Genomic DNA, 7,500 nt, shown 5'->3' with positions numbered 1-7,500 from the left:
TAAGTTAATTGCTTCGTCTGTGGAATTTTCTGACTGCCGACCCAGTGTTACTTTCAATCTATTCTGATTTATCATTGTAGCATTGAGTACAGGAGTTGGGGCGTCATGTTGAGGTTGTACAGGACATTGGTGAGGCCTCTTCTGGAGAACTGTGTCCAGTTCTGGTCCCCCTGTTATAGGAAGGTGATTATTAAACTGGAGAGGGTTCAGAAGAGATTTACCAGGGAATGGAGGGTTTGGGTTATACAGAGAGGCTGGGTAGGCTGGGACTTTCTTCACCGGAGAGTAGGAGGTTGAGAGGTAATCTTATACAGGTTTATAAAATCATGAGGGATATAGATAGAGTTAACGGGAGGTGTCTTTTCCCTAGGGTGGGGGATTTCAAGTCACAGGGGGTACATTTTTAAGATGACAGGAGAGAGATTTAAATAAGACACGAGAGACAACGTTTTTACACACAGGGTGGTTCGTGTGTGGAATGAACTTAGAGTTATAGAGAATATGCAGCACAGAAACAGACCCTTCGGCCTAACACATCCACGCCGACCAGATATCCTGAATTAATCTAGTCCCAATTGCCAGCATTTGCCCCAGATCCCTCTAACTCCTTACCCCTGGGGTAAAGACCTTGACCATCCACCTTATCCTTGCCCCTCATGATCTTATAAAGTCACCCCTCAGCCTCCAACACTCCAGTGAGTGGAGTCCCACCTCCTCATTCTAACTCAAACCTTCCAGTCTCAGGTAACATCCTTGTAAGTCTTTTCTGAACCCTTTCCAGTTTAAAAACATCCTTCCTACAGCGGCGATGATCAGAATTGAATGCAGTATTCCAAAAGTGGCCTGAAGAACTCCTGTACTCAATACTCTGACCAATAAAGGAAAGCATACCAAGCGCCTTCTTCACTGTCCTATCTACCTGTGACTCCACTTTCAAGGAGCTATGAGCCTGCACTCCAAGGTCTCTTTGTTCAGCAACACTCCCTAGGACCTTACCATTAAGTCCCGCTAAGATTTGCCTTTCCAAAATGTACCACCTCACACTTATTTAAATTAAGTTCTATCTGCCACTCCTCAGCCCATTGGCCCATCTGGTCCAGATCCTGTTGTAATCTGAGGTAACCTTCTTCGCTGTCCACTACACCTCCAATTATGGTGTCATCTACAAACTTACTCAGTATACCTCTTATGCTCACACCCAAGTCATTTATATAAATGATGAAAAGTAGAGGGCCCAGCACTGATCCTTGTGGCACTCCACTGGTCACAGGCCTCCAGTCTGAAAAACAACCCTCCACCACCACCCTCTGTCTTCTACCTTTGAGCCAGTTCTGTATCCAAATGCATAGTTCTCCCTGTATTCCGTGAGATATAACCTTGCTAACCAGTCTCCCATGGGAAACCTTGCAAACACCACCTTCAGGGAGCTATGAACCTGCACTCCAAGGTCTCTTTGTTCAGCAACACTCCATCTGCCACTTCTCAGCCCATTGGCCCATCGAATCAATAGCCTGTTATGCTCTGAGTTAACCTTCTTCACTGTCCACTATACCACCTAGTTTGGTGTCATCTGCAAACTTACTAACCATACCTCCTAAATTCTTATGCAAATCATTTATATAAATGATGAACAAAAGTGGACCCAGCAGTTAAATGAACAGCAAGCCGTCTGGAGAGATAATTGCAAGGGCATTCACTAACTTGAGCTTTACAACCCAGAGAGAGAGAGAGAGAGAGACGTTCATTCACTCAGAGGCAGACAGAAAATGCCATTAACATGAGTATTTGGGCTGGAGGAAAGTCTGGAACTGTTTGCAAGAGAACAGGAAACAAAAGGTGTCACAGAGGAAGTAATCTTATAAAACAACTTGGTTAAGGAACACAAGTTAAGCAGTAAGTGAGCTAAGTTAGCAGCTCGCTTAAAGGGTGTTGTATAGAGTCACTAATTAAAGAAAGTAGCATTAAATTAATGCAGAAATTTACCAAAATGATATCAGTAGAACAGAAGCATTAATGTGGACTGACCACATTCACTAGGGTTTGGGTGTCCTTAAGGTTGTTGTCAGGATAAAAGGGTTGAACCCCACCTTCTGAAATCGATGAAGTGACTGTATCCAATGGTACAGTGGAACAGAGTTCATTTTTCACTTACATTGAATAAATGCAGGTGTTTTTTCTGTTAGAGGAACATCACAAACTTCTCGTGAATATGGTTGGAACAGAAAGAAATTATTTTAAAAATTGTGGTCCATCAAGCCAGATTTTACGCTGGGGTCTGATTTGTTTGGCATTACTATCACCTGGGGAGCAGAACAAAGAGAGGGGATCTCTTTCTGCACTTCCTAGAACTCAAACTTTCTTGGCTGCAAAGTACTTTGAGATGCCCTGAGGATGTGAATGGTGCTGCAGAAATACAGATCTTTTTTATTGATAGGGTGTGGACACAATGTTTGGCATGTTAAAATTTGTTTATTGTCACATGTTTGTCTGCTTCCACACCGTCTGACTCTATAATACAGGGAAAAGTGTTGTACATTAGGATAACGTTAAATTGATATCAGTTGGTCAGCCTTGCTATTGAGACAGTGTTATGCCTGAAATGTTGATTCTCCTGCTCCTTGGACCCCACCACTAGGGATATATTTCCCTCCCCACCTCTATCTGTGTTTCAGAGTGACCATTCCCTCCGCGACTCGCTTGTCAGATCCACGACACCCCCCCAACCACTAACCCACCCTCCCCTCCTGTCACCTTCCCCTGACACTGCAGGAATTACAAAACCTGCGTCCACACCTCCCCCCCCCCCCACCTCCATCCAAAGCCCCAAAGGAGCCTTCCACATCCATCATAGATTTACTGTCTCCGTTGCTCCCGATGCGGTCTCCTCTACATTGGGGAGACAGGACGCCAACTTGCACAGTGCTTTAGGGAACATCTCTGGGACACACACACTCCACCGCCCCGTGACCGAACACTTTAACTCCCCCTCCCACTCCGTCAAAGACATGCAGGTCCTGGGCCTCCTCCATCACCTGACACCAGGAGGAAGGAGGCCTCACCTTCCTCCTTGGGACCCTTCAACCAAACGGCATTAATGGGGATTTCACCAGTTTCCTCATTTCCCCTCCCTCTACCTTATCCCAGTCCCAACCCTCATGAGGGCTCAGCACCGCCCTCATGACCTGTCCTCCTTCCTCCCTACCTATCTGCTCCACCCTCCTCTCTGACCTATCACGTTCACCCTCCTCCCCCATCGACCAATCACCTTCCCAGTGACCTCACCCCTACCCCCATCTTCCTATGTATCTCTCAGCCCCCTTGGCCCACCAGCCTCATTCCTGATGAAGAGCTTATGCCCGTTACGTTGATTCTCCTGCTCCTCGGATGCTGCCTGACCGGTTGTGCTTTTCCAGCACCACACACTTCGACTCTGACCTCCAGCATCTGCAGTCCTCACTGTCTCCTATGGACACAGGTACCCAAGCACAAACACCCTTTGCAATGGGCACTTAAGTACACTTCATGTTGCGTTCCTTCCTATACAATACCACGGTTTAATACTGTTATTCTTGGTTTAAGATTAACCGATATCCATTTGCAAAGCAGTAGAAAGCAGAGTTTCACAGAAGTTATGAGTTGAAGATGCTATTGTTGGACTGGGGTGTACAAAGTTAAAAGTCACACGGCACCAGGTTATAGTCCGACAGGTTTAATTGGAAGCACTAGCTTTCGGAGCGCTGCTCCTTCATCAGGTGATTGTGGAGAATAAGACTAGAAGACACAATCTTATACTGCACATGTCTTACAATCTTATTCTCCACAACCACCTGACGAAGGAGCGTCGCTCCGAAAGCTACTGCTTCCTAATAAACCTGTTGGACTATAACCTGGTGCCGTGTGACTTTTAACTTCACAAAAGTTGACTGGGAAGTACAAACTGTGCACTGAGGTGCCACCACTGGCTGGAGGGTGGAATTACAGCAACTCTGCTCCAAACACAAGGAATTGCATTTCTGTAGCACCTTCTGTCATCATAGGACAGCCTTTGACAAGGTTCTGCATCCAGTAAAGTTAGATCACACAGGGCGAGCTTCCTAACTGGGTATAAAATTGGCTTGACGGGAAGAGACAGCGGGCAGTGGTGTTCAGAGCAGAGACACAGGGATCGGTGCTGGGTCCACTTTTGTTTGTCATTTGGAGGAGGACAGAGGAGGCCTGGTTAGTAAGTTTGTGAGTGACACCAAGATTGGCGGCATACTGGACGGGGAAGAAGGTTGTCTGGGGATCTTGATCAATTGGGTCAATGGGCTGAGGAGGGGCAGAAGGAGTTTAGTTTAGATAAATGGGAGGCAACGCATTTTGGTAAAACAAATGAAGGCAGAACATATACAAACTTAAAGTAGGGCCCTGGCTAGTGTTGCAGAACAGAGAGATCTAGGGGTGCAAGTACATAATTCTTCAATGTTTGTGTCACAAGTAGACAGGGTGGTTAAGAAGGCATTTAGCACGCTTGCCTTCAACGCTCAGACTTTTGAGTACAGGAGTTGGGACGTCAGGTTGAGGTTATACAGGACATTGGTGAGGCCTCTTCTGGAGAACTGTGTCCAGTTCTGGTCCCCCTGTTATAGGAAGGTGATTATTAAACTGGAGAGGGTTCAGAAGAGATTTACCAGGGAATGGAGGGTTTGGGTTATACAGAGAGGCTGGGTAGACTGGGAGCTTATTGTTCACTGGAGTACAGGAGGTTGAGCAGTGACCTTATCGAGGTTTATAAAATAATGAGGCGTACAGATAGGGCGTCTTTTCCCTGGGGTGGGGGAGTTTGAAGACTAGAGAGCACACTTTCAAGGTGAGAGGAGAGAGATTTTAAAAAGACAGGAGAGGCAGATTTTAAACACAGAGGGTGGTTCGCGTGTGGAACGAACTTCCTGAGGAAGTGGTGGATGTGGATACAGTTACAATGTTTAAAAGACATTTGGGTAAGTTCGTGAATTGGAGGGAGTGGGGACTGCAGAGGCTGGAGATCAGAGTCGAGAGAGTGGTGCTGGAAAAGCACAGCCGGGTCAGGCAGCATCCGAGGAGCAGGAGAATCGACGTTCCGGGCATGAGCCCTTCATCAGGAATCCTGAAGAAGGTCTCCTGCCCGAAACGTCGATCTTCCTGCTCCTCGGATGCTGCCTGACCTGCTGTGCTTTTCCAGCACCACTCTCTCGACACTAGGTACAGGAATGGGAAAGGTTTGGAGGGATATGAAAGTAGCTTAGTTTGGGATTATGGATTGGTTGGATGGAAAGGTCTGTTTCTGTGCTAGATGACTCTGTGAGAAACCACCCCTTGAAGTGTGTAATATAGGAAACCCCGTAGCTAAAATGCAGGCACAGTGAGATTCCACAAACAACACACAGTTAGGAGAAAAAACATATTAAGGCGGAGCTTTGTGCACATCAGGACAGTTTGCAAGAAAAGCCAGTGTCAAGGGAAAACAGCATTTAATCAGTGCAAGAAGAGAATGCTGATTGGTTGGCAGACACACTGTCAAGGGCAGTGCACCAGATAGCAGATGACCGACAGTTAACTTCCAAGCTTTGTTTAAGTGTTAAACTGGGGTTGGTCTAAGAAACAAAGCCAAGAATTGCAGTCCCCCCATTGTGTTGAGTTGAAGTAGGTACAGTGCGCACAAAATCTTTCTGTGTACAAAGAACAGGGCTGTGAGGATTCACATATGGAGCTTCTATACCGTTAACCTGACCGGCAATCCTAATCCACTCACCAAAACCCCGTCAGTTAAATGTCAGTCATCATCGCCTTGGTGCAATGTCAATGCCCTAGCAATCATTTGCCAACCAATCAGCACTCTCATCCCTTTATAATACAAATGCAGTTTTCCTTTTAACATGCGTATTCTTGCAGAGTGTCCTGATGAGGACATGATATAAACCTTCCTGAGGTTGGTGATAATGTGAACTTTTATTTTTTCATCATAGTGCCTCCTTTAAGGCAAGGAATCAAAATGGAGTGCCTAAATTACGCTAAAAGTCCAATAATCCCAATTTCCCAGACCCTTGAATGTTAATGATATTTGAATTGCTCATCCACATTTTTTTTTAATGTTTCCGGTCTCCGTTACCTTCCCAGACAGTGCATTCTGGATTCCCGTTGAGTGGGAAAGTTTTTTTCCCCAAACCACCACACGCCCCCAAACCTCCTGCCCCCCCGCCACCCTAAAACTATACCCCTCTGGTGAGGGAGCCCCGAACCAAGGGGAGCAGCTACTCTCGATCCGCCCTGTCCCATACTCCTCGCAATCTCCCACACCTCAATCCCGCCTCTCTGTCTAAAGATAACCAATCCAAGCCCATCCAATCTCTCCTGACAACTCAATGTCTCCATCCCAGGGATACATCCAGATGCGTCTTCTCTGTACCCCCTCCAGTGCTCTCACACCCTTTACAACACAGATTACCTCAGCTGTGGTCTCAGCAGTGCCCTGTACAACTCCAACGTCACCACCCGGCTCTTCCACTCTGTGGCACGGTGGATGAAGGCAAGCGTCTCATTTGTCAGGAAGCACTCTTGACACACAAAGTGGGGGAAACGTTTGCTCTTCAGCGGGTCAGTCATTCATTTCAAGTCGGAGGTTGATACATTTCTGGTTGGGTTGCAGGCAGTTCTACCGAACTAGGTCGCAGAGAGAGAGACCTACAGCAAGGAAAGAGACCCTTCAGCCCAACCTGTCCATGCCGCCCAGATATCCTAACCTAATCTAGTCCCGATTTGGAGGTGCCGGTGTTGGACTGGGGTGTACAATGTTAAACATCACACAACACCAGGTTATAGTCCAACAGGTTTAATTGGAAGCACTAGCTTTCGGAGTGTCGCTCCTTCATCAGGTGATAGTCAACCTGATCACCTGATGAAGGAGCAGCGCTCCGAAAGCTAGTGTGCTTCCAATTAAACCTGTTGGACTATAACCTGGTGTTGCGAGATTTTTAATCTAGTCCCATTTGCCAGCACTTGGCCCATATCCCTCTAAACCCTTCCTATTCATATCCCCATCCAATGCCATCATTGTACCAGCTTCCACCACTTCCTCTGACAGCTCATTCCACACACGCACCACCCTCTGTGTGAAAGCGTTGCCCCTCAGGTCCCTTTCCCCTCTCACCCTAAACCTATGCCCCTCTAGTTCTGGACTCCCCCACCCCTGGGGAAAAGACCTTGTCTAACACCCTATCCATGCTCCTCATGATTTGATAAACCTCTATAAGGTCACCCCTCAGCCTCCGACACTCCAGGGAAAACAGCCCCAGCCTGTTCAGCCTCTCCCTGTAGCTCAAACCTTCCAACATCCTTGTAAATCCTTTCTGAACCCTCTCAAGTATCGCAGCATCCTTCCAATAGGAAGGAGACCAGGATTACACACAATATTCCAACAGTGGCCTAACCAATGTCCTGTACAGCCACAACATGACCTTCCAACTCCTGTACTCAATACTCTGA

At 46.9% G+C, this 7,500-nt stretch overlaps 1 long non-coding RNA gene across 1 annotated transcript in view; it reads right to left on the bottom strand.

Annotated features, from left to right (window-relative positions):
* The window catches only part of LOC140492378 (uncharacterized), a 59,058-nt gene that overhangs the window by 24,820 nt on the left and 26,738 nt on the right, over positions 1-7,500 (bottom strand). The window contains exon 2 of the long non-coding RNA XR_011963545.1: positions 6,464-6,699. This is a non-coding gene — a long non-coding RNA (uncharacterized lncRNA). The remainder of the gene's footprint in view (positions 1-6,463; positions 6,700-7,500) is intronic.

This window comes from Chiloscyllium punctatum, chromosome 21, assembly GCF_047496795.1.
Source record: "Chiloscyllium punctatum isolate Juve2018m chromosome 21, sChiPun1.3, whole genome shotgun sequence".
Classification (NCBI taxonomy): Eukaryota; Metazoa; Chordata; class Chondrichthyes; order Orectolobiformes; family Hemiscylliidae; genus Chiloscyllium; species Chiloscyllium punctatum.
The sequence above is the reverse complement of the archived record's forward strand: the minus strand, read 5'-3'. Positions and strand labels throughout refer to the sequence as shown.